At 46.9% G+C, this 25,740-nt stretch overlaps 1 protein-coding gene across 3 annotated transcripts in view; it reads left to right on the top strand.

Moving 5' to 3' along the window:
* Positions 1-25,740, top strand: part of MVB12B (multivesicular body subunit 12B) — a 269,437-nt gene that overhangs the window by 49,557 nt on the left and 194,140 nt on the right. The window contains exons 1-2 of one of the 3 annotated variants that reach the window (XM_035015797.1): positions 7,584-7,695; positions 13,719-13,862. The exons of 1 other annotated variant lie outside the window; for it this stretch is intronic. The gene's annotated coding sequence lies outside the window, so the exon portion shown is untranslated. Of the gene's footprint in view, positions 1-7,583; positions 7,696-13,718; positions 13,863-25,740 lie in introns of those variants that run through there. One more of the 3 variants, XM_035015796.1, reaches the window with a different exon arrangement.

Below are 25,740 nucleotides of genomic sequence, written 5' to 3'. Positions count from 1 at the left end.
CTGTGATTAATGCCTGATAGTCCTTCTACTCACAGGGAACTCATCAGACTAATATTTCCTGATGTGAACTCCATGTTGCCCTAGAATGAGAAATCCCAGCCCCCTCGCATTCTGTGCCCCAGATGAATGGGCTCCCGTCGTAGGGTCTGTGAGTGATGCGGCCCGTGTCTGCAGAGGGAGGTCGATAAGGGCTCTTCATCAGCAGAACTGCAGCTTCTCCCAGCTGGCCAGCAGGTCCTGGTCCCCCTCTTGGTGCTGCTCCCCCGCTGGCCCTGGACTCTCCAGCGCACATGGGGAGGCCAGGTCAATGCCCAGCAGATGGGGAGGGAGGGCCCTGGGAAGCGAGGGCCGGGCCTTCTCCAGCCCTGCCACAGACACCAGGGGCCTGGGGACCAGAAGGAAGGGGCAGGGTCTGCTGACGTTTGTGTAGGCTTTGATCCAATGAACTCAAGGAGGGCGGAGGCCTGTAGCCCAAGGCTGTGAGCAGATGCCTGTTGAAGGCAACATAGGCCCTCAAAGGCTCTGTGGAGGATGCTGGAACCAAGTGATTCTAGGAATAGAAACACCAGTGGTCGTTGCCATAGTAAGAGAAACAACAAAATAATAACCGGTACCATTTACTGAATGCTCACCATGTGCCATGCATGGTGCCAAACATTGATAATGCATTATTATTTTCAATCCTCCGAGTCCTATGGAATAAGGTAGCATTATCCCATTTTATTTTATCTTTTTTTAAAGATTTTATTTATTTATTTGACAGAGACAGTGAGAGAGGGAACACAAGCAGGGGGAGGGGCAGAGGGAGAAGCAGGCTTCCCCGCGGAGCAGGGAGCCTGATGCGGGGCTCGATCCCAGGACCCTGGGATCATGACCTGAGCTGAAGGCAGACGCTTAACGGCTGAACCACCCAGGCGCCCCACATTATCCCATTTTACAGATGGGAAAAGTGAGGCCAAGAGCAGTTAAATGATACTCCAAATAGGGGTGTCAGGATTCAACTCTAGAGATTTCTACCTTCAAACCTGTGCTTTTAACCATTCATCATCTGACCCTTCCACTGATATTTGTAAAGTAGTGCCTTTGCACCAGGCACGGAGGAGGGTGCTGAGAATACATGAGCCAGGCACCATCCCTGCGCTCACGGAGCTTGCAGCCTCATGGGGAAACAACATCAAACAAGGGGATTCCAGTGCTTCAGTGAGAGTGGGGGTGGGGACAGGTGCTCAAGGGATGTTTTGTCAAGAGGAAGGGGGCAGGGTGTCTTGTCTTGCCCTAACACAGGGAGAAGCCAGTCCAACTCCCCAGTGTTGGGTCTTGAGGACCCTTGAGGTGGCCAAAGGTGGAAAGAATCTAGGGCTAAGGGTCAAAGCATTGAAGGCCAAAGCTGAGGCAAAGAGAGTGGCCCTCCTGAAGAGCCATTAGCAGGAGGCGGGGTCAGGAAGTGGATGCAGGTGGAAAGGAAATGGCCAGAAGGAAGCAAGGGGTGTCCTGTGTGAAGGAGGCAGCTGTGTGGTCCCTGACTGCATGGTGTGTTGGACTGGCTTGAAGGTGGAGGTCAAGAAGGACAGCTGTCCATGCCTGAGAGGTGTCTTTCAACAACAGGTCGACAGTAGCACCAGGACGATAGGTTCACAGGAGGTCTCCAGCCAGCAACCAGAAGCTCCCAGAGCAGTTGTGACTTTTGGGGATGGGACTTGGCGTGGATTATGCAGGGGGTTCAAGCCCCAGCCAAGCAGAGTGGGTTCAGGGCAGAGTTCAAATTCAGCAGGAAAAAGGAGGCTGAGGGTGGTAGCCAAATCTGAGCAGACCCAGAGCCAGAGCGCAGGGCGGTAAGAGTAATACCTGAGGCCACCTGCTGGGGGCGCTGTAGCCGCAAATCAGCTCTTCACCCAGTCAGGATTGGGGGAGGAGGGCTTCAGTTGGGAGGGGCAAGGAGGCAGAGCCACCTTGGAGGCAGGCAAGGGGCTGGCCTGATGGAGAGGGAATCAGCCCCAGTCCTGGCTGCAAAGAGCTTGTCCTTCCTGGGCCCTTCCTGCTCGTGGCTCCACCCCGTTTCTGAATTTGCCCTGAACCTGACCCTCAATTCATCCTTGACCCTTACTCTGTCGCTGATCCCCATTCCTGAACCTACTTACCCCAATCATGAAATTTCTGCCATCTCTGAGCCTCGGCCCCTCCTGGCCCCTCCATCCCCACCTCATCCCACTCCAGTCCTGAGCCTCACTCCCTATTCACCTACCCTACCTCTGACTCCTGCCCCACCCCTGCCATCTCACATCCATCTCAGATCCTTCCCCCGCTGTTCACTCCTACCCCTGCCCTGTCTCTGAATTGGGCTCAAGATGTGTTGCTCATATTCCTTATAAGTTATTTTAAAGCTGAGAGGTTCCTGTTTTGAGGGCCAAAAAAATGGGTGGGAATTTAAAAATGCCCTTGTTAAAATGCCACATACACCATCAGTCCACAGCTTGAGACATCAGAATAGTGGTCCCCCTTTGTGGGAGGAGGGGGGGCAGAGATTGGAGGGAGGGCACAGGGGCCCATCTGGGGGTTTCTGTACTGTTTCTTGATATGGGTGTTGGGTGCACAGGTGTATTCCATTAGGGGAAGATAAATCAAGCGATAGACTTACAATTTGTGCACCTTTCTGTATCTATGTTATACTTCAATAGAAAGTTTTTTAAAAATGCCCTGTAGTCTGAGTGGTTTGGGCCCTTGGGGAAACGAAGATGGCCCAGGGTCCCTGTAGCAGTTGAGACACAGCCTGGAAGCCTGGTCAGGCTGGTTCTGCCTTAAATGGGCCCTTAGAAAAGCACTCGGGTTCCCAGTGTTCCCAGGACAAGTGTTCACCCCAGCGGGATGCGGACAGCAAGTCCCCTCCACCCGTCCATACACCCCATGGTCCCCTGAGACCCTGCCTTGGTGCCAACTGCCTTCCTACCCGAACAGCTGTATTTTTCAGGTACAATATGACAGGCTCAATCTATTCCTGTTATATATTTCCCAGTAAATGGACAAGGTGAAAACAGTGTCAGTTCAAATCACTATCATGACACTTAATTCTGATTTACTGTACCTTTTGCTGCAATCTTGAAAGTGCCTGCGTCCGTGCTGAGCCGGATTGCCCAGCCAGGCCCCACGGGGTCGATGTTAAGATCAGCTTCAATAAAAGAATTTAGGGTAAGGCAGCCCCGGGTGGGCAGGGGGCAAGCCGGGGCCCAGAGGACGAGCCAGCAGAGACGCTGAAGCAGCTCTCCCACGCCTCCCTCCCACAGACTCTTTGTCCCCAGCCCTGTGTTTGCAGCAGCTGGGAAATTTATGGAGGCTCCATAAACGGGTTTTACAGACAGCTGTTAGAGCGTGCGGAGCAAGGCTGGGCTGTCGGGGGACCTAGTCGCAGGCTTACAGCCAAGACACTTAAATATTATGGCCCTACATATATAAAAAGTGTGCTGTGCACGTCCTCTGCTACCTCCCTCCTCCTGACCCAGGAGCACGGGGTTGCTGGCTCGCCAGAGACAAAATACCCACAACCCCTGGCTCCAGCCCCTGCCACCCAGGCCAGGAGCCTCTGGCTGAGCTGACAGCATGGATGTGGGGAGACTCGTTCAAACAGCAGTGCCAGGCATGCGCTGGCTGCCTCCTCTTCCCTGCCCTCCTGGCCTGCTGTGCCCAGGCTCAGCCCACCAAGTTCTTTTTGCCTCCGGGCCTGGCTCCAGCTATTTTCTCTGTCTTGAAACTCTCCGTTCCCCCCACCTTCTCTGGTCCTGGCCAGTTCGTACCTGTCCTTCCAGAAACTCAGCTGAAATGCTGCTTTCTTAGAGGCATCGCCCCCACCCTCTAAAGTCAGGTGTCCCCGGTTATAAATGCTCATATCCTCCCTGGACTTCTTCATAACATTTATAACAATTGTAATTGCATAATTATTGGTGTCATTATCTGTTTAATGTCTGTCTTCCCCACTGGACAATAAACTCTGTGAAAGCAGGGACTCTTTTTGAATGTATCTCTAGTGCCTCGCACAGAGCCTGGCACTCAATAAATATTCAAGGAAGGAACGAATGAAAGAATGAATGAAGATGCGGAGATGAATCCCACGCAGCCCTGAGACATGGCACAAGGCAAATTGTGCTCAGATCATAAGAGTGGGAGAAAGGTTGGTGGGTGTTCAGTAAAGAGAAGTCACTTCGACAAGGGGGAATCAGGGAAGGCTTCCAGGAAGAGGTGCTGCGGGACCTCCTGGTATAGTAAAGTGCTCTAATTCAGAAGCCTCAGCTGTGAAGGTTAAGATGTGAGTCAGAGGTCTAGTCCCTTAGTTTCATTGGGCCTCAGCTTCCTTGTCTTTAAAATGGGAGTAGGATGGAGCTTACATCAGGTGGTTTTTATAAAGGTTAAATGTATTTAGCATAGCGCATGTAATCAGAGTTGCTTTAAGCAGCATGACTACTGAATGTAGCCAGAACTTGGGAATTCCAGGCAAAGGGAGCAGCATGTGTGAAGGTGTTTATGGGGGATTAAAATTCTCCTTGATTCCCTGCTGCCTTGGAAGCCATGTTTTGTATGTCCTGACCTTAGCCTGACCTACTTGACCGGGGGAGAGTGTCTGACCCAGTAAGAGCCCATCATAGGCTGGCCAGCGACCTATGACCGATGGCGGGGCCGATCAGGTTTCCTCTCTAGGGTGTTTGATTGGAGAGACTTGGGAAGAATTGGCAGGGGAGCTGAAGCTGAAAGAAGCATGATGAAAATATTGCATCACGAAGTAGAAATTATAACTGAGCACAAGGAATCAGAGATGCCTCGGATGCCTCTTCTCCCGACCCATCTGTAACCTTGTGATAGAAGTTTTAATTTTTTTTTCTCTTTTTGGGGAGGCAGTGTAGCAATACAATTAAAAACATGTTAGCTGTGTGGGCCTCAGACGGAGGACCTCACCTCTCTGAGCTTCACTTTTCTTGTCTGCAGAAGAGAGATCATTAAAGCAGTTATCTCAGAGAGTTATGTAGATTGAATGTGATAAGGTAGTAGATTGTATTACTGTTCACTGATACCTTCCTCATTAAGAAAAACTAGCCTCATCTAAAAGATCGTGACTGCTTAAGCCTTAACCTCACTCTTTGGGCCTCCAGTCTTTCATGGAAAGAAAAAAGGACGAGAAATCTGTTCAACCCCCACACTGGGCATATTCTCCAATGCTGTCATCATATGTGGAAGAGGATAGGTTGGGCCATTTGAAATTGTCAATATTCAATCCGATGTTCTGTGGATGTTTGATCCATAAAAGTGGATTTGCCTATGGTTGAATCTTTGAAGAGAAGGATCCCCCAGAGCCACAGAGAGCACTGGACTGGGGCATTCCCCCCCAAGGAGATGGAATTGGGGCCTAATCAGGGAATGTTCCCCATGCCTAGGGAATAGACCTCTTAAATGTGTGTCCAGAATGATTTCAGAATCGACAGAGCTGTGATTGCCATATGTCCCCTGTTCTTGTCTCTTCAGAATGGGAGTGTTAACTGTGATTGCCCTGTCCCATTTCACCACAGTGATTGGGCCTGTGGGTGGAAGGTAGCCTGCATTTTCGGCTCATAGATCCCTGAACCAAAATGAGCCACTTCCCTTCCCTCTGATGAAGGGTATTCTAGGCATCATGCAGAAATCTTGGACTTTGAGCTTGCACCAGTGTTTGGAGGGGACTTTGGATTGCTTGCCTAGAGGTGAGCAGGTTCTCTACATAGAGGGTGTTGAATATGTGGTGGCCAGAAGGCCCGACCATGGTAGGTTATTTTATTGGTCACCCACACCCTAGCCCCTTGAAGTCAGTCGTGGCCATGCAACTTCCTTTGGCCACGTTGCTCTAGGCAGAAGCTCTTAAGAGCTCGTTTGTGCTTTGCCACGCTCCTTCCAGCTGAAATAGCCACAACCAGCAAGGGTCTAGATAGAAGGTGCTCCAGAAGCCGGCATCCTGGAAGAAAGAAAATATGTGGCCAGGTCGCAGCCAGTGTGCCCTGGACCGGTAGCATGAGTGGGATATAGACTTGGAAGCTTAGAGTTGCTTCTTACAGCAACACAGCCAGCTTATCCTGGCTGCCAGCATGGTATGCAGACAGCTTAGCACAGAGCCTGATTCAGAATAAGTGCCATCGGTTTGTCTGCTATCTCTTCAGGGGACAGAGTACGATTGTGGTTTGGTACAGAACTTGTTGTAACTGGAGGGAAGGCTACTTGAAGGGGGTGTAGTTAACAATAAAAGTCAAAAGGGGGACTGTATCATGGAGAACTTGGAATAGAAGCCATATGTCTGGCTGAACCAGCCTAGAGGGTACAAAATAAAGTCACCTTTTAATATTCCTCGTGACTCTCCAATCCGATCTCCCCATAGAGGGAAGAGTGTCTTTCTTCTCTCCCTGCGGCACCTGCTGGCCCCCCTGCCTTCTCCCTTCCCGCTGAACTAAGTCTGAGAGCCTCAGCAGGAGTCTGTTGAAGTTACTGCTCACAGAAAGGATCAGCAAATCTAGTCTGTCCACCAGAGGGAGGGCCTGTGTTCCTGGTTGCTCGTTTCCCCGCCTCATGGTGTCACTGCTGAAAATAGAATGGCCAAAAGCAAGCAGCATAAAAGGAACAATTGATAGCTCTCACTATACTGAAGTGTAAAACTTCTAAGTGACAACAGATACCATAAACAAGCTAGAAACAAGCTATAGCCTGGGAGAAAATATTTGCAATTTATATAATAGATAAGGGATTAGCATCCAGAATATATAAAGAATTCTAACAAATCAATAAGAAAAAGACAAATTGCCCAATAGAGCACTCAGCAAATGATAAAAAACAGTCGATTTATGGAAAAGGAAATTCAAATGGCCAATAAACTTGAAGAATGTTCAATTTCACCAGTAATCAAGGAAATAAAGCATTAAACTACCATCAGCTATATTTCACTCATCAGATTCGTGAAAAAAATTAAATTTGATATTAAATGTTAGGATGTGCGGAAATAGGGACTCTTGCATATTGTGGGTGATGGTGCAAATTGGCACAACTGCTTTGAAAGACAAGCCCACTCGCCGGTATCTCCCCTGGAGAAAATGCTTGTGCGTGTGCATAAGGAGGCCTGCAGGGGGATGTTTGCTGCAGTATTATTCAGAAGAGTAAAAACTCAGAGAAAACCTACATGTCCGTCAACAGGAGACTAGCCAGATAAACCCTAGCACGGCCATGCTAGGAAGTACTACACAACTGTTCATGAGAATGAGATAAATCTGGGGCGCCTGGGTGGCTCGGTTGGTTGAGCATCCGCCTTCGGCTCAGGTCATGATCTCAGAGTCCTGGCATCCAGCCCCGTGTCAGGCTTCCTGCTCGGCGGGCAGTCTGCTTCTCTCTCTCCCTCTGCCCCTCCCCCCTGCTTGTTCTGTCTCTCCCAAATAAATAAAAATCTTAAAAAAAAAAAAAGAATGAGAAAAATCTATGCCATAACATCAAGAGATATCATTGGGTGAATAAAGAAACACATAAAGCAGGACATCTTTTTTGTAGAGTCAGAGAAATAGAAACATACACGATAATTTTTAAATTTTTTATAGGTACAAAGATATAAAAAATATTTGCAAGGATGACTCAAAGGAGAACAGCAATAGCGACCTCTGAGACTGAGGGAAAGGAGCTCGCGTGGTGGCACTGGCAGGAAGGTGGTAGGTAAGTGGGGCTAGTGGGAAGGTGTCAAAGAGGATCGAACTTCATTGTTGTATTTCCATACTGTCTCACAGAAGGGAAAAAAGGAGAAGGTACTCATGAACTATTTGTGTAATTAAAAATGAATTATGAAGAGAAACAGGCTGTCTGGCTTGTGAACTCCCTCCTCACTGACAGACGGTGGGGAGCCAGGCGTACCACTGATGGGCAATCATTCTTTAGGGTGCAGGTGTGTGTGTGTGTGTGTGTGTGTGTGTGTGTGTGTGTAGAAACTAGATTAGTCAGGATAAGGTAACTGCTAGCACTGGCACCCTCAACATCTCAGTGCCTTAACACAACCAAAGTTTATTTCTCATTCATGTCACAATTCAGTGTGCATGGTGGGGGAGGGGATACTCTGTTCCACACAGTCACTCAGGGGCTTGGGCCCCTTCTGTGTTATGGTCTGTCATCTTGTGATGTCTTGTCTCTTCCTCTGCATCTGGCTGCTAAATGGGACACAAGAGATAGCGTGGAGGATTGCTCTGGAGACTTCTAGTCATCTGGCCTGGAAGTGACCAATCCTCATGTTCCATTGGCCAGGACTCAGTCATATGGCCCCACCTAACTGCAAGGGAGACTGGGAAATGTAGTCTAGCATGTGCTCAGGAAGAGGAAACCGGCTTGGTGATCACACAGCAATCTCTGCTTCACTCAGCTATGGTGCTTGAGCTCCATATGGTTGTTTCAGACACACCCCGGCCTACCTTCTTGCAGCACCTTTCCGCACCTCCCTGCACCATGCCATGTTCCCCAAGGCAACCTGAGCCTGTCAGCTTTGGAGGGGTTTCCAACTTTGACCATTCTCTGAGCCTAAACCCACCCTCTGCCCCCAGCCCACGGTCTTGTCTGTAGAGAGCAGAGGAAACCCCTCTCCATCCACCATGTCCAATTACACACTCTATTTTTAGTTCCTGGGACATTATTTCCCCTGGGGAAGTGTTCACCTTGTTACCCAGAGCTAAGGAGTGCAGATTTCACTCAGAAGCAATGGGAAGCTCTGAGAAGTTTCTGAGTAGGGCACTGATGTAATAAAATACATGCTTGAGAATGGTGAGGAGGATAGACTGGGTGAGGGGGCTCCTGCCATGGTCCCAGTGATGGGGCATGGAGCAGAAATGACAGGTCTTATAGAGGTATACTCTGTAGGTTGTGGGGGGTGCTATATGGAGGGGACACGAGATGCCTCCCTGGTTTCAGAAGAACAGTGACCCCTAATACTGAGATGGGGGACAGGTCTGGGTTGGGGGGAGATGGGTAAGTTTCTCCAGGCCTGAGATGTCTGTAGACATTCAGATGGAAGCATCCTGTAGGCATCTGGGTAAACACAGGAGCAAGGCGTGGGCTCCTGGTGAAGATTTGGGGGTTATAGATGGTACTTGAAGTGATTGGATCATAGTAAGTCTGCGTCATAAGAACAAGAAATACTCAGCTCCCCTCAAAACAGGTGAAGAATGTGTCCTTGTAATTCCAGCATCCTGAAATTAGGTCAGATGAAAGGATGAACTTCCAGACACCGAGTGACTTCTGACACAGGGCAGAGGAGCGGGACCGGGTTGGGGAAGCACTTGGCAGTGGAGGGAGCTCTGTGTGGGCCTCGGCTCGACCCGAGGAAGGAGGAGCTGTGAGCTAAGGCTGTTCTGGGGCCAGGAACATGGCCAGGGCAGGACTGGATACAGTCATACCTGCGCTCAGGAGAACCCTGTGCTTTGTTTAATGCTCTGCAGTTGTCATTTTGACATTCTGAACAACTGTATCTTGGAACTTGTATTTTGTAAGTGAAGTCCAATGGGACAATGGAGCGTGCCCGGGAGCAGAGGAGACAACACATACAATGTTTGTGGCCACCACTCCTGGCCCCCCTGTTGGCATATGGCATTTGCCATGCCCCTTGAGCACAGAATTCCAGTGGACCCACAATGCATGGGAGCCCAGTGAGACTCTGAGCAATTAGAAGGTAAATGTGTTCCTTCTACTAAGTGGGGTGCCCACAGCCTCAAGTGGCCACACTTTCCCTTCAATTAAGGATTTGCTGGGAACAGTAGAAAGAAGGCAACATGAACTACCAACCAACTCTTTCATATCCTTTTGGATTCGTGCTGCTTCCCTGGATGAGCCAACCACTTACGTTGCAAACCATGACCTCTCAAGTCTCCCTACTCGTCAGTAAGCTAAAGGCAGGGAGCATTAGTAGTGTGTGCATATATCAAGAAGTGAAATAAAAACAGTTGAGTTCATTTTGTGCGGCGTTCCTGCTATTCCGGTGAGAAGGAATATATATATCTCTATGTGAGCGACAAAATAGGTGTATGGTTTTGGTGATTCTGCATACGAGTTACATGCTCTTCTATTTGCATTCAACACTGATATTGCCTAATATTAAGTAAAATGCATGCTAATAATTTAAAATGATTTCTTAGAGTGGCATGAGATCTCAAAAAATGTTTTGGTAAGTCGAGAGAGACCACTGAAAAAAAGAAAAACTTTGCATCTGAACATTTTTCTTTGTGCTTTTTCCCTGCCTTTCGAACAGGGGGCCCAGGTGTTCATTTGGCACTGGACCCTGCCAATTATTTTGCCAGCCTTGAGTGCAGGGTTTTGCCTCGGACCTGAAGACCCAAGGAATATCTGCCCTGGGGAAAACGTTTTGGCTCACTTGTTTCTTGCCCCAGTGTTTGAGTTTCTCTGTAACTTGGCTCTTTCTCTGATCCTGGTGGCAGATGGCCCCATGGTTCGGAGCCAGGCTTGAGCCGGGCTGCTCCAGCTCAAGCCCCAGCTCTGCTTTTGCTGGCTCTGTGGTCTCGGGCAACTTACCTAACCTCTCTGTGTCCTACTTGTGCTGTCTCTTGAATGGGGATTTTTTTTTTTTTTTAAGATTTTATTTATTTATTTGAGAGAGAGAATGAGATAGAGAGAGCATGAGAGGGAGGAGGGTCAGAGGGAGAAGCAGACTCCCTGCCGAGCAGGGAGCCCGATGCGGGACTCGATCCCGGGACTCCAGGATCATGACCCGAGCTGAAGGCAGACGCTTAACCGACTGAGCCACCCAGGCACCCCTCTATGTCTGATTCTTTTACCTCCAATAAAATTGGCTTCCTAACATCCTGGGGACCCTCCTGCCTCTCCCTGTGGGTTTTTGAGTCCATACGCATGCACTAGGCTTGGAATCGTGGCTCTGTCCCTTCCTAGCACAGGAACAATACACAGGCCCCTTCTCTCTGAGCCTCAGTGGCCCCCTCTGTTCAATGGGGATAATGGCTGGGCACCAGGCTTAGTAAGTAGGCACTATGATTGCTGTCATCATCTTTTCAAGACTATTGGCACCTGTTCCCCATCCTCACTGAGTGGAAGCTCCTCTGTTCCCTCCTCACTGTACTGCCATTCCCATAGCCCATGGCTGCATCTTACAGTTCATGTAGCCCCTCACCAGGGCCTCAGTCCAAGAGTGCCCACCACTTTTTTTTTTTTTTAAAGATTTTTTTTTTACTTATTTATTTGAGAGAGAGAATGAGAGAGAGAGAGAGCACATGAGAGGGGGGAGGGTCAGAGGGAGAAGCAGACTCCCTGCCAAGCAGGGAGCCCGATGCGGGACTCGATCCCGGGACTCCAGGATCATGACCTGAGCCGAAGGCAGTCGCTTAACCAACTGAGCCACCCAGGCGCCCTTGAATGGGGATTTTGATAATAGTATCTACCTCAAAGAGCCGTTGAGAAGGTTAGATCATACCTGCAGAGTATTTGGAACAGCCCTTGAAACCTATCCAATATGGGTGAGTTCTTATCATTCTAGCATTTTCTACAATTTCGCTATCTGGTGGAGGAAGTCCCTGGCTGCCCTCCCCTCTTGCATCTTGGTGATGCTGGAAGGTGGGGCCAAACTCAGCCCCTGTGCTGAGAAAGGGGCTGTGGGGAGTGGGGCTCCCCAGCAGGACCTGGGCTTCAGGTCTGTGTGTGTGGGGTGTGCTGACCTGGGGGTCCTGTGTGAGGCTGTGAAGACGGCTGTGGGTCTGGGGTTGGGTTGGGGGGATATTGGGAATCTCCTGGGCCCCATGTCTGTATTAATTTTCTAGGGCTGCCAAACAAAGTACCACAGACAGGATAGTTTAAACAACAGAAATTTATTTTGTCACAGTCTGGGGGCTAAAAGTCTGGGATCAAGGTGTTGGCAGGGTTGGTTTCTTCTGAGGCCCCTCCATGGCTTGTAGATGGCCACCTTCTTCCTGGACCTTCACAGGGTCTTCCCTCTGTGTGCATCATGTTCAAGTCTTCTCTTCTTAAAAGGTCACCAGTCATATTGGATTAGGGCCCACACAGTGACCTCATAACCTTAATTACTCCTTTAAAGTCCCTGCCTCCAAATTCAGCCCCATTCTGAGGTCCTGGGGCGTGGAACTTCAACATGTGAATTTTGGGGGACACACTTCAGTCCATAACAATGTCTGTGGATGCACGGCTGTTCTGTGGGTTCCTGTGACCGCCTGATTGCACACCCATGTGTCTGCGTCAGTGTCTGTGTGTATGTCTGTCCATCCTAGGGTCTGACCTTCAAGGCCCCCAGGTCTCGGTGTACCTGTGTTCATGAGGCCTCCACAGTGTTCCGAGTCAACCTGACCGCGCTGTGAGTGTGTCCACAGCGTGGTAGGTCCTCCAGGACGGCGGAGGTCTGGGGGCCTGGGGGTCTGGGGGAGCAGGGGATCTGCCCGCCTCTGGGTCGTGTGCATGTGAGTCCCGTCTCGCGTGTGTCTGTAAACGTAAAATCTGATCAGGCGTGTGGCTGCAAGGTGGGATTTGAAAGGAGGGGGAAGGATCATATTAATTTGAGAGTTGAAAGAAGACCGTGTGTTTACAAAAGCGAAAGAACAGCGGGTTAAACATATGTTGGCAATGACGCTGAGCGGACAGCAGCTGAGGCTGGGCTGGCTGCAGGGTGGATGCTGTGGCATGTTGGTGTCTTTAAAACTGTCACCAAACCTGATACAGAAGCAAAAACAATGGGACTGAGCCGAATGCAGCGGGGGCGGGGAAGGAGGAAGCAGCGGTGTGTGGTGGGGGGGTCATCACGAAGGCCACCGTCGTGGGCACACAGCCGCCCCCCCCCCACCACTCTCCACCCACAGTCTGCACCCAAAGCCCTGGAGCAGTAGGGCAGTAGCTAACCCTCACTTTCTCCACCACCCCCTTGAGCCCTTTCCTCTGTTGTTTTTGGAAAATCAGTGGCTGTCACTGCCAGCTTCTAACTCAGGGAGCAAACTTTGTCTTGCGAAACAAATGGGAAGGAGATGGGAAGGACAGGAGAGCGATTCTGTTGCACCCCCCCCCCCCCCCGCCGCCTCCTCCCAACACACGAGCCCTAAGTGGCAGCATCGATGTAGCTCAGCTGTGGACGTGGTTTGAAGATCAGCTCTACTGCATGCTAACCCGTTCCTTCCCTTCCTCCCCTGTTCTTGCTGTAGGGTTCCAGCACTCCCTCTGTTTCACTAACAGGCTAAAAGGCACAGCACTTTCAGGTCATTCTGTCATCTCCAGGTCCTGAGGTACCAATGTCCCCCTGGGATGTACCCCCTGGGCCTTTCTCTTGCTGGCTTCCTTGTGTGCTCTGGAATTGTTGGCTGTAAGCTCTGTTTCCCCGGGGGCCCATATGCCCTGGGTTGCATCGACAGAGCAGTTTGAAGCTTGCCTCCACTGGGGTCTGGTCTCAGATGAGGTTGCTTATTAACTTCCCAGGCTAAGTCTCCAGGCTCCAGGCTTGATGCCGGAATGTGGCCCGGCCCTGGACCTCCTGTTTTCTTTTCCACGCCTGCCCGGGTTGATGGCAAGTCTTTGTCTCTTTCATGGACCAGCGGGCAGAAATTTTCCCCTGTAAATTTTGAGAAGTAGAGTTTCTGTCCTGGTCTTTTTGTAAGTATGGCACTTTCTCATTTCTGTAATGGTTTCTTCTTGGACCCATCGTAACCCGGGATTGTCTTTGTGTCTTTTCTCCCTTCCAGCTCCCTGTTCATGCTGTCTGTCGGTTTAGCTAATCTTGGTGCTCTGCAGCTTCATTTGCCACCTGGATCCTCCACCACAGCTTTCTTGGAGGGCAAAAGGCCCCTTGTACCTGTGGCCTTGGCTCTGTTAATCTCCAGCTTTTGGTAAGGAGTGTTTCCAGACTCATGCCTTCTTTAATGGCAGTTGCAATTTCATCTTTGATTTTCCTTGGATTTACAAGTGCTTTGTTTCCTTTCCAAGGTTTCCTGTTTCCTCTTTATCTTTCGTCCGTTCGAACAGACTTTTAGAGTGGATGCTAACTAGAAAGGACAACTACAGAGGTGTCTGGAGATGGTTTATTAAGTTGAATGTTTAAATAAGTGGACGGTGCCCGATGGTCAGCGCACAGGTGGGGAATCAGGTGGCCAGGTGGAACGCCCGCTGCAGGCCGGACTTAGCCATGCCACTTGGATGCTCCAGCTCCACTAGAGGTCTCGTGGCTGCTCGGCAGGAGAGCTCTGGGCAGAGCCTCTTTCTCTTAGCAAGCAACCTCCTGGGACTCCTGGCTCCCACCTGCCCCCTCCCCAGGGAGCCCCTCAACCTCAGATCCTGCTCACTGTCCTGACTTTAAGTTCCCGGTTTGTCTGGTCGCTGGGGCTCCCTCGTTCTTGGCTTCGAACTCGGCTGTGCATTTACATTTTTTGGTTTTATTTTTATCTTGCATTTTCATGTATGTAGGGGTGGGGATTTCCCATACTGACCCCATGCACTACATTAACTAGAAGTTCCTGGCAAAATTAGCTGTATACCTTTGAGCAAGACATTTAACATCTCTGAACTTCAGCTTCTTCATCTATAAAATCAGGAGTTTCTTCATCTATAAAATCCCATCTATAAAATGGGAATATCTACAAATAGGTGGTTCTAAGGATTTGGGGAGACAGGCATGCAAAGAGTTTAGCATATACAGTGCTTAGAAATAGTAGATGTCAAATAAATAGTAGGTATTATTATTACTTCTGTTCCTGTTTTGCATATAAAAATAACAGGCTCAAAGAGATTAAGTGGGCACCTGGGTGGCTCAGTTGGTTGAGCGACTGCCTTCGGCTCAGGTCATGATCCTGGAGTCCCTGGATCGAGTCCCACATCGGGCTCCCTGCTCGGCGGGGAGTCTGCTTCTCCCTCTGACCCTCCCCCCTCTCATGTGCTTGCTCTCTCTCATTCTCTCTCTCTCAAATAAATAAATAAATAAAATCTTTAAAAAAAAAAGAGAGAGATTAAGTAACCTTCCTGAAGTCACACAGCTGGTCAGTGGAATAAACCCCAGATGTTTGAGTCTTCCCAGTCCAGGAGCCAGACATGTGAATAAAGAGGTCTTCAGAATTAGCCGGGCCCCAGTCACCATCTGAATACCCCCTCCTGAGAGACCCCCAAGTGAGAACCCCTAGCAGAACCCAGCCAACCCCCAGATTCATGAGCAAAAGCAAATGATTGCCATTCGCGTAAGCCGCTGTTTGGGGCTAGTTTGGGGCACAATGTTGGACAACAGGACCACTGTTCGGGGGCTTACTAGGCACCGTGAACTCCCTGGGCAGATGCAAGGCAACAGCACTGAGGTCATTTGTTCGTTCATCCATCTACTCAGCAAATACATGCGGTAAAGAAGATAAACAAGATGGGAAACAGATGAACAAGTAAATAAAAAAGAAAATACCAGGTAGTGATAAATGCCAGGGTACAAATAAAACACGATGAGACAGAGTGATGAATGGCGTCTTTTAACTCAGGTGATCAAGGAAGGCTTCTCTGCTCCCTTGAGGGTGAGGTGAATGTCAAGAGTGAGGGGCTGGCAGCAACCTATCCAAGCCAAAGAATTGCTGGTGGAAATGCCCTACAGTGGGAATGAGCTTGGCGTGTTTGGGCATCCTTCGAAGGCTGGTGTGGCCAGTGAGTGTGGGAGAGGGACGCCAGCAGGTGTGAAGGAGCACGTGTGGGGCTTTATAGGCCAAGGAAAGGGTGGTGGGGTTTTGTCCAAATGCAAGGGGAAGGCCCTGGTGGGTATTTTAGCAAGGCGATGTGTCAGAGTAGGACAAGCTATGCTGCAGTAACAAATAAACCCTAAAGTCTCAGTGGCTTTCCACCAGAGGAGTTTGCTTTTCTTTTGAGTTGCAGTCAACTGTGTGTTTGGACAATTTCCTCTCACTGGTAACTCAGGAGCTCAGGCTGCCTCCCTTTTGTAGCTCAATCAACTGGTAGCTTCCCGGTCACCATTATGTCCTCTACCTAGGGACAGGTAGAGGAGGGGAGGGAGAGGAGAAGGCACACGAGATCTTATCCACCTTAGCCGGAAGGAAGGAATGCAGATCACTCTGCTCACATCCCATGGGCCAGAACTAGTCACAGGGCCAAGCTAGCCGCAGGGAGGCTGGGGACCTAGAAGAGCTCACAGGTACACCTGAGGGCTCCTAACAGTCTCTCCCGCAGGGAGTAATAGACTTTGATTTGTCTTTAATTTCAAGGTAGCGCTTCTGGTGCCTGCAAGACAAACGTGAACCGTGAGCAATGGGAGCCCCAGCTATGATTAGATTCCAAAATTAGAGTCCACTTCTTTCCCTTTTGAATTTGTCACTCATGGCCCTTAGTGCTGGGCGAATTTTACCTCCCCGGACCAAAAAAAAAAAAAAAAAATACGGAAACTTGCATCCTGAAAGGATGCTCAGGTCAAAGCTGGAGCCAAAATTTCAAAACCAAATGTTTAATCAGGGAGGCCCTGATTCCCAGACTTTGGGATCATGGATGCGTAAATTCCAAAAACTAATTTGGAAAGCAACAAAAGTTATTTTGTCTTGTAAGTACATACTGCCACTTTATTTCATGACATAAAGGGCATCTTAATATTTATAAGTCAGAAGGAAATAATAGCACAATAAAGAACGTTCCTTTCATAGAAAAGACCGTTGACAGCTTTACATAGATCACACACACACACACACATGCACCACGCATGTGCATAGTCACACGAGTCCAGTATGCACAGATAACGTACGTTAGTTGGCTTCCTGGAATCGCCCGTGAGAACCTTTTATCATCATTAAATAAGTGCATCTGCTCCATGACCTACTGTGGAACGGTTTGGAGTTGCCTTTGTGAGAAGCTAACTGAGGCCGATTACCACTTTGCATTCAAAGAATCACCCTCAAAACTTTCAATTTGGTAGTCACATTTGAAGTCATTGTCTGTCTTCTTTTACTATGATGCTCCCCTCCATTCGTAGCCATACAGCCCTCTTATTATAATAACTAATTTACCCGTTTGAGAGTCTTTCCCCGTAGGGCTCCTAAGATGAATTTTGTGCTTACCCTGTGGCCTAAATTGTACGCCAGAGCATTCTCAACGTTGCGCTCCCATTCAGCTGTTTCGCGGTGATGTCTGTCTGCAACTTACAGACAGCCGTGCAGTTCTGCTTATATAATGCCACATTGTCTGTCTTTTTCACATTTCCCTACTTGTATTTCCTGCCTCACTGACAAGCACTGTTACTTCCCCCAGCTCCCTCCAGTCAGATTGACACCCCCCCGCCCCCCACCCCCTCTCCATACATGACCTCCCTTCTCCTACTTTGGTGCCCTTTGCGCATATCCTTTCTGCCTGGAGCACCTCCTTCCTGTGCCCCGCCTTTCCCTGCCTGGCCAACTTGTATGCATACTTCCAATGGAACATGCTCTGCCTTCTTCCACACAGAGAAGAACCTTGGCACTCAGCGGACACACCTCCTTTACTGCCCTGAGCCTTGAGGCTGAAATATTGGAGGTGAGGGATACAAGAAAGAAAGGAGGCAAAGATGGCTCCCAGGTTTGGCTGAGCACCCGGAAAGATGTAGTTTCCAACTGGTGAGATGGGGCAGATGGAGGGAGGAGCGGGTTTGGAAGGTGCAGTCAGGAGCCAGGTTCTAGAAGTAGTGTTACGTTGGAATTGCCCACTAAGCATTCAAATGGGCATGTCGAGTGGGCTGTGGGATAAAAAAGGTTTGCGGTTCAGGGAGGAGGATCAGGCTAGAGACAAAGTTGGGAGTCCTCAGTACAGGCTGATATGTAAAACTGTTTTTTTGGATATGCGATTCTGTGGGATATAGGTCTTTCAACTGCTGTCCTTTAGCCTGGGACAGCTGGTCCTTCCAGTGGGCCCTGGCCCACCGCTTAACCTCACCCTCGCCCCTCTGGCCACCAACCCTTCACGACAGCTCCAGTCACCCCTCACCTTCCTCCCTACTCTGTGTATTCCCACAGCTTTCCTCCTTTGCCTGCTTGGTGACTGCTCCTCATTCTTCAAGGACCAGTGGACATCCGTTTTCTCTGTAGCCTCTTCCTGGAAGAATGAGTATTTCTCTTCTCACTGTTACAACAGGACTTTGACCATTTGTATTGATACCCTTGGGCAGATTGCTTCACACTATAATGTAATACCTGTGTTGCTGGTAAATATTTTAGAAGATTACCCAATGTGTTTTCTCCTTGGTAATTCCTTCTAGCACCTCAACCCGAGCCTCTTCCCTCCTTAAAACCTTTTTCCCATGGCTTAGTCCTTCAGGGAAGAAATGATACAAGGTAAAACCAAACAAACAACAAAAACAAAGGGTAACTTCTTGGCTTTGAATTCTCCAATTTCACTATTAAAAATCCATAGCATCAAGAGAATAAGAAGATAAGCTACAGATGAGGAGAAATATTTGCAGATAGCATTGCCTAGCACATGGGTAAATAGACGTGACCCTCCCCTGTGTCTGGTTTATTTGGTTCAGGCTAGACCTGGCCATTAGTGGGCCTTTCAGATTCTCTCCCCCTAAGTCTGGAATTAGAGCTAAGAGACACTTGCCCGTGTCGCAGGTCACTGGAATGTGACCCGACGTGATATGTGGAGGACTGGGGGTACTGTTATGGCAGCCCTGTTAGACTGTGAACAAGGAGAAGAGAAAAGCGGTCTGTTAGAGAGGGTGAAGAGCAGGGGCAGACATGCAGGGAGAAGGAATAACAGGAGGACATGTGACCCTGGAAAAGCCCCAGAATATTTCTGTCTGGTGACTGCGTCCATGAGAATCCCCATTTGTTCCACAAATTCTCTTTTTTTGCCTAAGCTAGAGTGCGTTTCTATTGCTGATAACCAGGTGATCGTTACCAACAAAAGCTGAATCTCCTCCAGACTGTGCACATCTTTTTTTAAGATTTTTAAAAGATTTTATTTATTTATTTGACAGTGAGAGAGAGCACAAGCAGGGGGAGCAGCAGAGGGAGAGGGAGAGGGAGAAGGATGTTCCCCACCGAGTAGGGATCCTGACGCAGGACTCGATCCCAGAGTCCCAGGATCATGACCTGAGCCAAAGGCAGATGCTTAACCGACTAAGCCACCCAGGCACCCCCTTTTTAAAGATTTTATTTAATTATTTGAGAGAGAGGGAGAGAGCATGAGCAGGGTAGGGGCAGAGGGAGATGGAGAAGCAGACTCCCTGCTGAGCCGGGAGCCCAACGCAGGGCTGGATTCCAGGACTCTGGGACCATAACCTGAGCTGAAGGCAGACACTTAACCCACTGAGCCACGCAGACACATCTTGAGGGCAAAACCGACTCTCTAAATCCAGAAGCCTGGCCAGGACTCTGAGTGAGGGATTAAGGGAACAACCACTGTCCATGGAAGAGTAGGACTCCATTCGACAGAATGTTCTCCAGGACTCTGGGAATTCTGTTCAAAAGGTCTGTATAGCGAAGCTACAGGCATTCAATTTGGAGTTTGATGCCTCTGACCCCCACTTACCACAGTGCGACTTAGGAAGCCCCAATTTCCATAGTTGTCATATGCGGATCATAATCCCTGTGTCATGGGATCCATGTCGGTGTTGAGGGAAATGATTTATGCAGAAGGGCCGAGCCCAGTGCCTGGCCCAGGGAAATCCCTGCAAATGGAAATTGTTGTGATTTCTAACTGACATTGAGAATGACATTGTTCATTCAAGAAATATTTGTTGAGTACCTAACTGTGTCCTGGAGTGGTGAAAAGAGAGACAAGACTCCTAAGGTGCCGGCCCTCCCGAAGCCTACCGTCTGCCTTCTTTGTGCCAACTCTCTGGAGCAAGCTCCTCTTGACTAAAAAGGGTATTGAAAGAATCACAATTTGGGTCTGTCATTATGTGGTGCCTCTAAAAGCAGTTCTGCACGTGGTTATGGTTTCTGAGTTTCAACAGCACTGTTTGTGGTTGTTCTCTGTTTATTTTTCATATCCTTCCAGTCAGACTCCATGAAAGAGAGCCAGCCACATTTGCATACTGTGCCATAAACACGTTCATCCCACCTGCCTGCCTTCTGCTCCCGTGAGCCTCTGTGTTCAGTCTGAGAGCACAGACCAGATCAACAACAGTGCAGATCAGGGCAAAGTTCTGTTTCAGCCAGCAAGACTGATAACTGATGAGATTTTACCCCTGCTCTCTTAAGGCAGAATCAATCCGTTCTAGTTCCCACAGATCAATACCAGAAAGTGGCCTGAGGAGTCATGATGTATTTATTAATTGGGAGAACTTTACGGGGGGTCAGCGGAGGGCAAAGAGGACAAAAGTGAGCAGTGGTGATCTCAGGTTCAGGAGGCTGGCCAAGGTGGTGTTTGGCCTGCATGGGCAGGGCCTTCTAAGCAGCAAAGACCTGCTCTCCAAACTGTTGGCCGCATTTCATTGAACACCCTTTGGCATCTTACCATGTCTGACATACGCTGACTTTTCTCTTTCCTGATTATACTCATTATTAAAATTGTGAAAAATCTTAATTGCCTTCCTCCCTGATAAGGAAACTGATTGTTTTTGATTTTATTTTTTATCTTTTTCCAGATGTGTTGAAATAGAATTGACATGTATGTTGTGTAAGTTTAAGGTATACAATATGATGATTTGATACACATATGTATTGTGAAATGGTCACCATTGGAAGATTGGTTAACACACCCATCACCTCGCACAGTTAGCATTTGCGTGTTTAGTGAGAACATTTAAGATCTACTCTCTTAGCCACTTTTCAGTATACAATATGGTGTAGTTAACTCTAGTCACCATGCTGTGTGTTAGATCCCCAGAACTTGTTCATCTTGTAACTGGAAGTTTGTACCCTTCGACCATCTTCATCCATCTCCCACCCCCCAGTGCCTCTGGCAACTACCCATCTACTCTGTTTCTATCAGTCCTGTTTTTTAGATTCCTCATATAGATGAACTTATCCAGTATTTGTCTTTCTCTGTCTGATTTTTTCACTTAGCCTCTTGTCCTCATGGTTCACCCATGTTGTCACAAAGGCAGGATTTCCTTCTTTTTAATGACTGAATAATATTCCTGTGTGTCTCTCTGTGTGCGTCTGTGTGTCTGTGTGTCTGTGTGTGCGTCTGTGTCTATGTATCTCAAACTTTCTTTATCCATTTATCCCTCAAAAGACACGTGTGTTGTTTCCATCTCTTGGCTGTTGTAAATAATGCTGCAGTGAACGTGGGACTACAGGTGTCTCTTTGAGATCTCATTTTCATCTCCTTTGGGTATATACCCTTTAGGTATATAGAAGTGGGATTGCTGGATGACGTGGTCGTTCTGTTTTAAATTTTCTGAGGAACTTCCACACTGTTTTCCAGGGGAACAGTGATTTTAAATGGCATGTCAATATGACCAGCCTCAGGAGGTGACCATGATTGACAAAGCCAATTTCCTAGCCTCCCTTACAGTTAGGATGGCCAGGTGACCCATTTCTGGCCCTTGGGATCTTACCAGATCTGCTGGGGAATTCCTGGGAAAGATTTTGCTCCCCACCTGCTTTCATGCTGTGACAGAAGAGACTGTGACATCTGAAGCTCGAGGAGCCAGTGAGCTAACAAGTACAAACATAAAAGACAACCACCTGAGGATGTCAGCAAAGGAGAGAAGGACAGGTGTTCTTAGTGTCTTCATTCTCCTCTAACAGACTGAAGGTAGATGACTTCTGGCTGGCAAAATAAATGCCTATTGTTCAAGCTACTCTTGGTTGGGTGTTCTGTTATTTGTGTCCATATTCTTAAGATGCTAAAATATAGATACAGATAGGCTAAAATAGAAAATGAAAAATCTCTATCCTCCCCCTACAGATAGCCACTGTTAAACTATTAATGTTTGGTATGCATTTTCAAGTATCTAATGCATTTTAATACATATAACTATTCATAAATACATATAAAATTAACAGGCTCATAGAATAAATGCATTCTGTTCTATACCCTGTTTTGGTTTATTTTCTTACTTAACAAAATATCATGGTATATTTCTATGTCAGTACAGCTTTCTTTTTTTAATGACTCGATCTTCTATTGCTAGACATTTAGGATATATCCAATATTTTCTCATTATAAGCAATGCTGAAATAATTATCCTTGAACATACATCTGTGTGCACTTGCCTGATTGTTAGACATGGACAGAGGGTATGCACGTATTAAATGTTGACACATCTATGTATTAAACAAATGTTTATTGAGGGGCTAATACATGGGGCACATTTATGCTTGATGAACAGATACCATGGTGGAGCTTTTAGTCTGGTGGGGAGACTGAGAATTTAACAGGTAAACAAATAGTAAATAGTTACATATTGTGATGAGTCATAAGTGGGAAATGAACAGATGTGGTATGAATACAATATGAAGCTACTTAGATGACCAGCGAAGGCCTCCAAAGAGGTGACATTTAGCTGAGAGTTTAAGGATGAGAAGGGCCCAGACCCTGTAAAGATGGTGAGGAGGAATGCCCTCGGTGAAATCCCCCAGGGAAGAAAGAGCTTTCATATTTAAATATCTAAAAGGAAACCAGTATGGCCAGAGCAGCTGAGAAGATGGAGGGGCAGGCAAGGTCCAGAGAGCAAGAGATCTGGTCAGTTGCGTTGTGTTGGAGCATTTGAGTTTATTTTATTTTTTGGAAAGTCACTGGAGGACCTTAAGAAAGGAAGTGACTTGCTGTTTTATTATTATTTTTTTAATGATCGCTCTGGTTGCTGTTTTCCATTGTTTGAATGGAGGCAAAGCCAGGAGACTAGTAAGGATGTTATTGAAGTGATCTGGGCAAGATAATATGGCGTGGAGTGGAGTATTAGGAATATACAAATGGATCAGTGGCTAGAAACAAAGCATTTATAAACAGGGAACTCAGTATATGATAAAAGTGTGTATTCCTACACTGGTGGTCCACAATTTTATTTACTGAAGTTTTATGTTATATTTTATTATTTTTTTAAAGATTAATTTATTTTAGAGATGGGGAGGGGGAAAAGGAGAGAGAGAATCTCAAGCAGACTCCCCACTGAGCTTGGAGCCCAACAAGGAACTTGATCCCAGGACCCTGAGATCATGACCTGAGCCAAAATCAAGAGTCAGACCCTCAACCAACTGAGGCCCCCAGGTGCCCCTATGTTATATTTTAATATGTTAGATAACCAGTATTACTGCTCTAACAGATATTAAAATGTAAGTTATTATATTAATATATGATATAAAATATATATAAAGTATGTTGTAATGTAAGTTTCATATTATATTTTATATTCATTATTCTTACAAATTTAATATAATACTATTATTCAATTTGAAAAATTTTCTGCATATTTTCCCATATTTATTTGTCAAAATCAGTTTTAAAATAATTTTGTCATGTTCCATTGCATCACATCCCCCAAATCATATTGGTTCTTTGATTTAGATTCCACTAAATTGATAAATTGAGTTAGGGGAGATATGACATCTTTGCAATATTGAGACTTCTTCCCCAGGGATTTATTACGTTTTTCCTTTTAATAAGGACTTCTTTTATGTTCTTTCAGTAAGGTTTTATAGTTTTCTTTCTATGGGCCTTCCCATTTCTTGTTAATGTTAAGCCCAGCTATTTTATAATAGTCGTTGCAAATGTGAATATAATTTTCTTTAAAAAATCATACTTTCTAAATAGAAATCACTGGTATTTAGTGCTATATTTAGGGGATCCTATAAGTAATACCTCTCTCCCTCTTCTGAATTTGGAAGAAACTGAGGCATAGATATAGGAAAGTGACATAGGAGATAAAAGTCCTGGAAATTGACAGAAAAATGTAGCTTTTGATCTGTAGCCAAGTCGACTTGCTATAATATTTCCCCCTGAACTGGAGAGATTTACCTCTATAGTAGCTGGACAATAGTATCTCTCTGCACAAGAAACAGGTCCACTTGCCACATGTCGGGAGAACACATAAAAATATTTGCTCTCTGCAATCAGCCAAAGTCAAAAAGAACACAGAAGTTTCAATGGAAAGGAAGTCTTTTCCCTTCACATTTAGAAAAGCCATTGATTTTGGTGTTTACCTTATAACTAGCCATTTCACCAAAAGCTTAAGATTTTTGGCTGATTCTCTTCAATTTTTGTTTTTAGGTACATACTTAAATCGTGAACAGATAATGACAGTTTTGTCTCTTCCTTTCCAATATTTGTTTCTTATTTATTTTTCATATCTTATTGCATTGGCATTAGTCTCTAGCAGCTATGGCAGGCATCCTTGTTTTGTTTTTGACTTAAATGAGAATACCTTTAGTGTTTCACCATTAAATATGTTCGTTGATGGCTTCTGATAAACTTTATCATGTTAAGAAGTTTAAATTTTCTTCCTAGTTTACTGAGAGGTTTTTAAAAATTTATAATTGGTGTTGAAGTTTATCAAATACTTTTAAAGCATCTGTCTTGTTGAAATACCCTGTGATTTATTTTTCTTTAGCAATGCACTCAATTTATAGATTCCCTGATGGTGAATTATTCTTTGGAATAAATCTTGCTTGATCATAGTGGATTTTGACTTGTTTTACATCAAGTTGGATTCAAACTACTAAAATTTTGTTTAGTAGCTTTACAACTATTATATACTTAAGTGGGTTGGTCTATAGTTGTGATTCACATATTAGAGATAATTGGAGAACTTTCAAAAGGTGGTCCTGGCTCAGATGAGTTTGAGAAATGCCAGGTTAAACAGTTTCTTTACCCCTGGACTTCACAGAGACTTTAATATACAAAGACTTATTGTGATTCTCCAAAAGGTAGACTATAAATGGAAGTACTTTCTCAAGTTGTTTGACTATAGAGCCTCTTTTTCAAATAATCCATATTAAATTATCTGGACACCAGTGTTCTATACTGATCTGTAGTTCTCCTTTTTGGTGTAATCTCTATCAGATTTTTTTTCCCCCTGTGTAACAGTTTTAAAAACATAGGGATTGTATGTCCCCTAATGGTTTGAAAAAAACTTGTCTGTAAAACCATCTGAACCAATGGCATTTCTGAGTGAGACAGACACTTGGAATGCACACACTTGCCTCGCTTCCCCACAGGACATTTTCCCCAACAGCCAGTTCTGCTTAGAAAAGCCTAGAATGTGTGAAAATTAGACTTGATGTATTAGCAAATTGATGCCAGTCACTCTTGCGTGGCCCTCAGCTCTAAAGGCTCCAGCCTTCTGACCACAATTCTTTCAAATAGCAGGCCAGCTTCTGTCTGGGAATGCCTTGCTGGGGCTGTATAGGACATTTTTGGTTAAAGGTGCAGAGTTTGCTCCTGTCTTTGGTACCAGCCATTCTAGCTGAGAGTCAAGCTCTGGACCCCACTCCTCATCCAGCTTCATCTTATCCTCTGGCCTGCACCTCTTCCCAAGTACTGTAAGGCATCACTTCTGTAAACCTCTAGATGCTTCCCTCCAGGGCAGTCCCATAACCCTGATTGTGGGCCTCTGTGGGTAAATCATTTGCCCAGCATAAAGGGGAGGCAGAGAATTGCTGGGAGATTGGGGTCATTTTGAGAGGTCTGTTATTAATAGGGTCTGAGGCCTGGCTAAGCTTGTGTTGGGTCCATTAGGACAGTGCAGTCTCCTGAACTGGAGTGAGCAGAGTTGAAGGAATGGCCTGATGTTCACTAAAGCCTGGGGGTGGGGTGGGGGTGGGGGGCAGGTGTCTTGCCTGCAAGAGGCCAACGTGTGTGTGTGTGTGTGTGTGT

This window comes from Mirounga leonina, unplaced genomic scaffold, assembly GCF_011800145.1.
Source record: "Mirounga leonina isolate KUSES-001 unplaced genomic scaffold, KU_Mleo_1.0 Mir_170, whole genome shotgun sequence".
NCBI classification, from domain to species: Eukaryota; Metazoa; Chordata; class Mammalia; order Carnivora; family Phocidae; genus Mirounga; species Mirounga leonina.
Note: the sequence above shows the minus strand (reverse complement) of the source record. Positions and strands in the feature narration are given on the sequence as shown.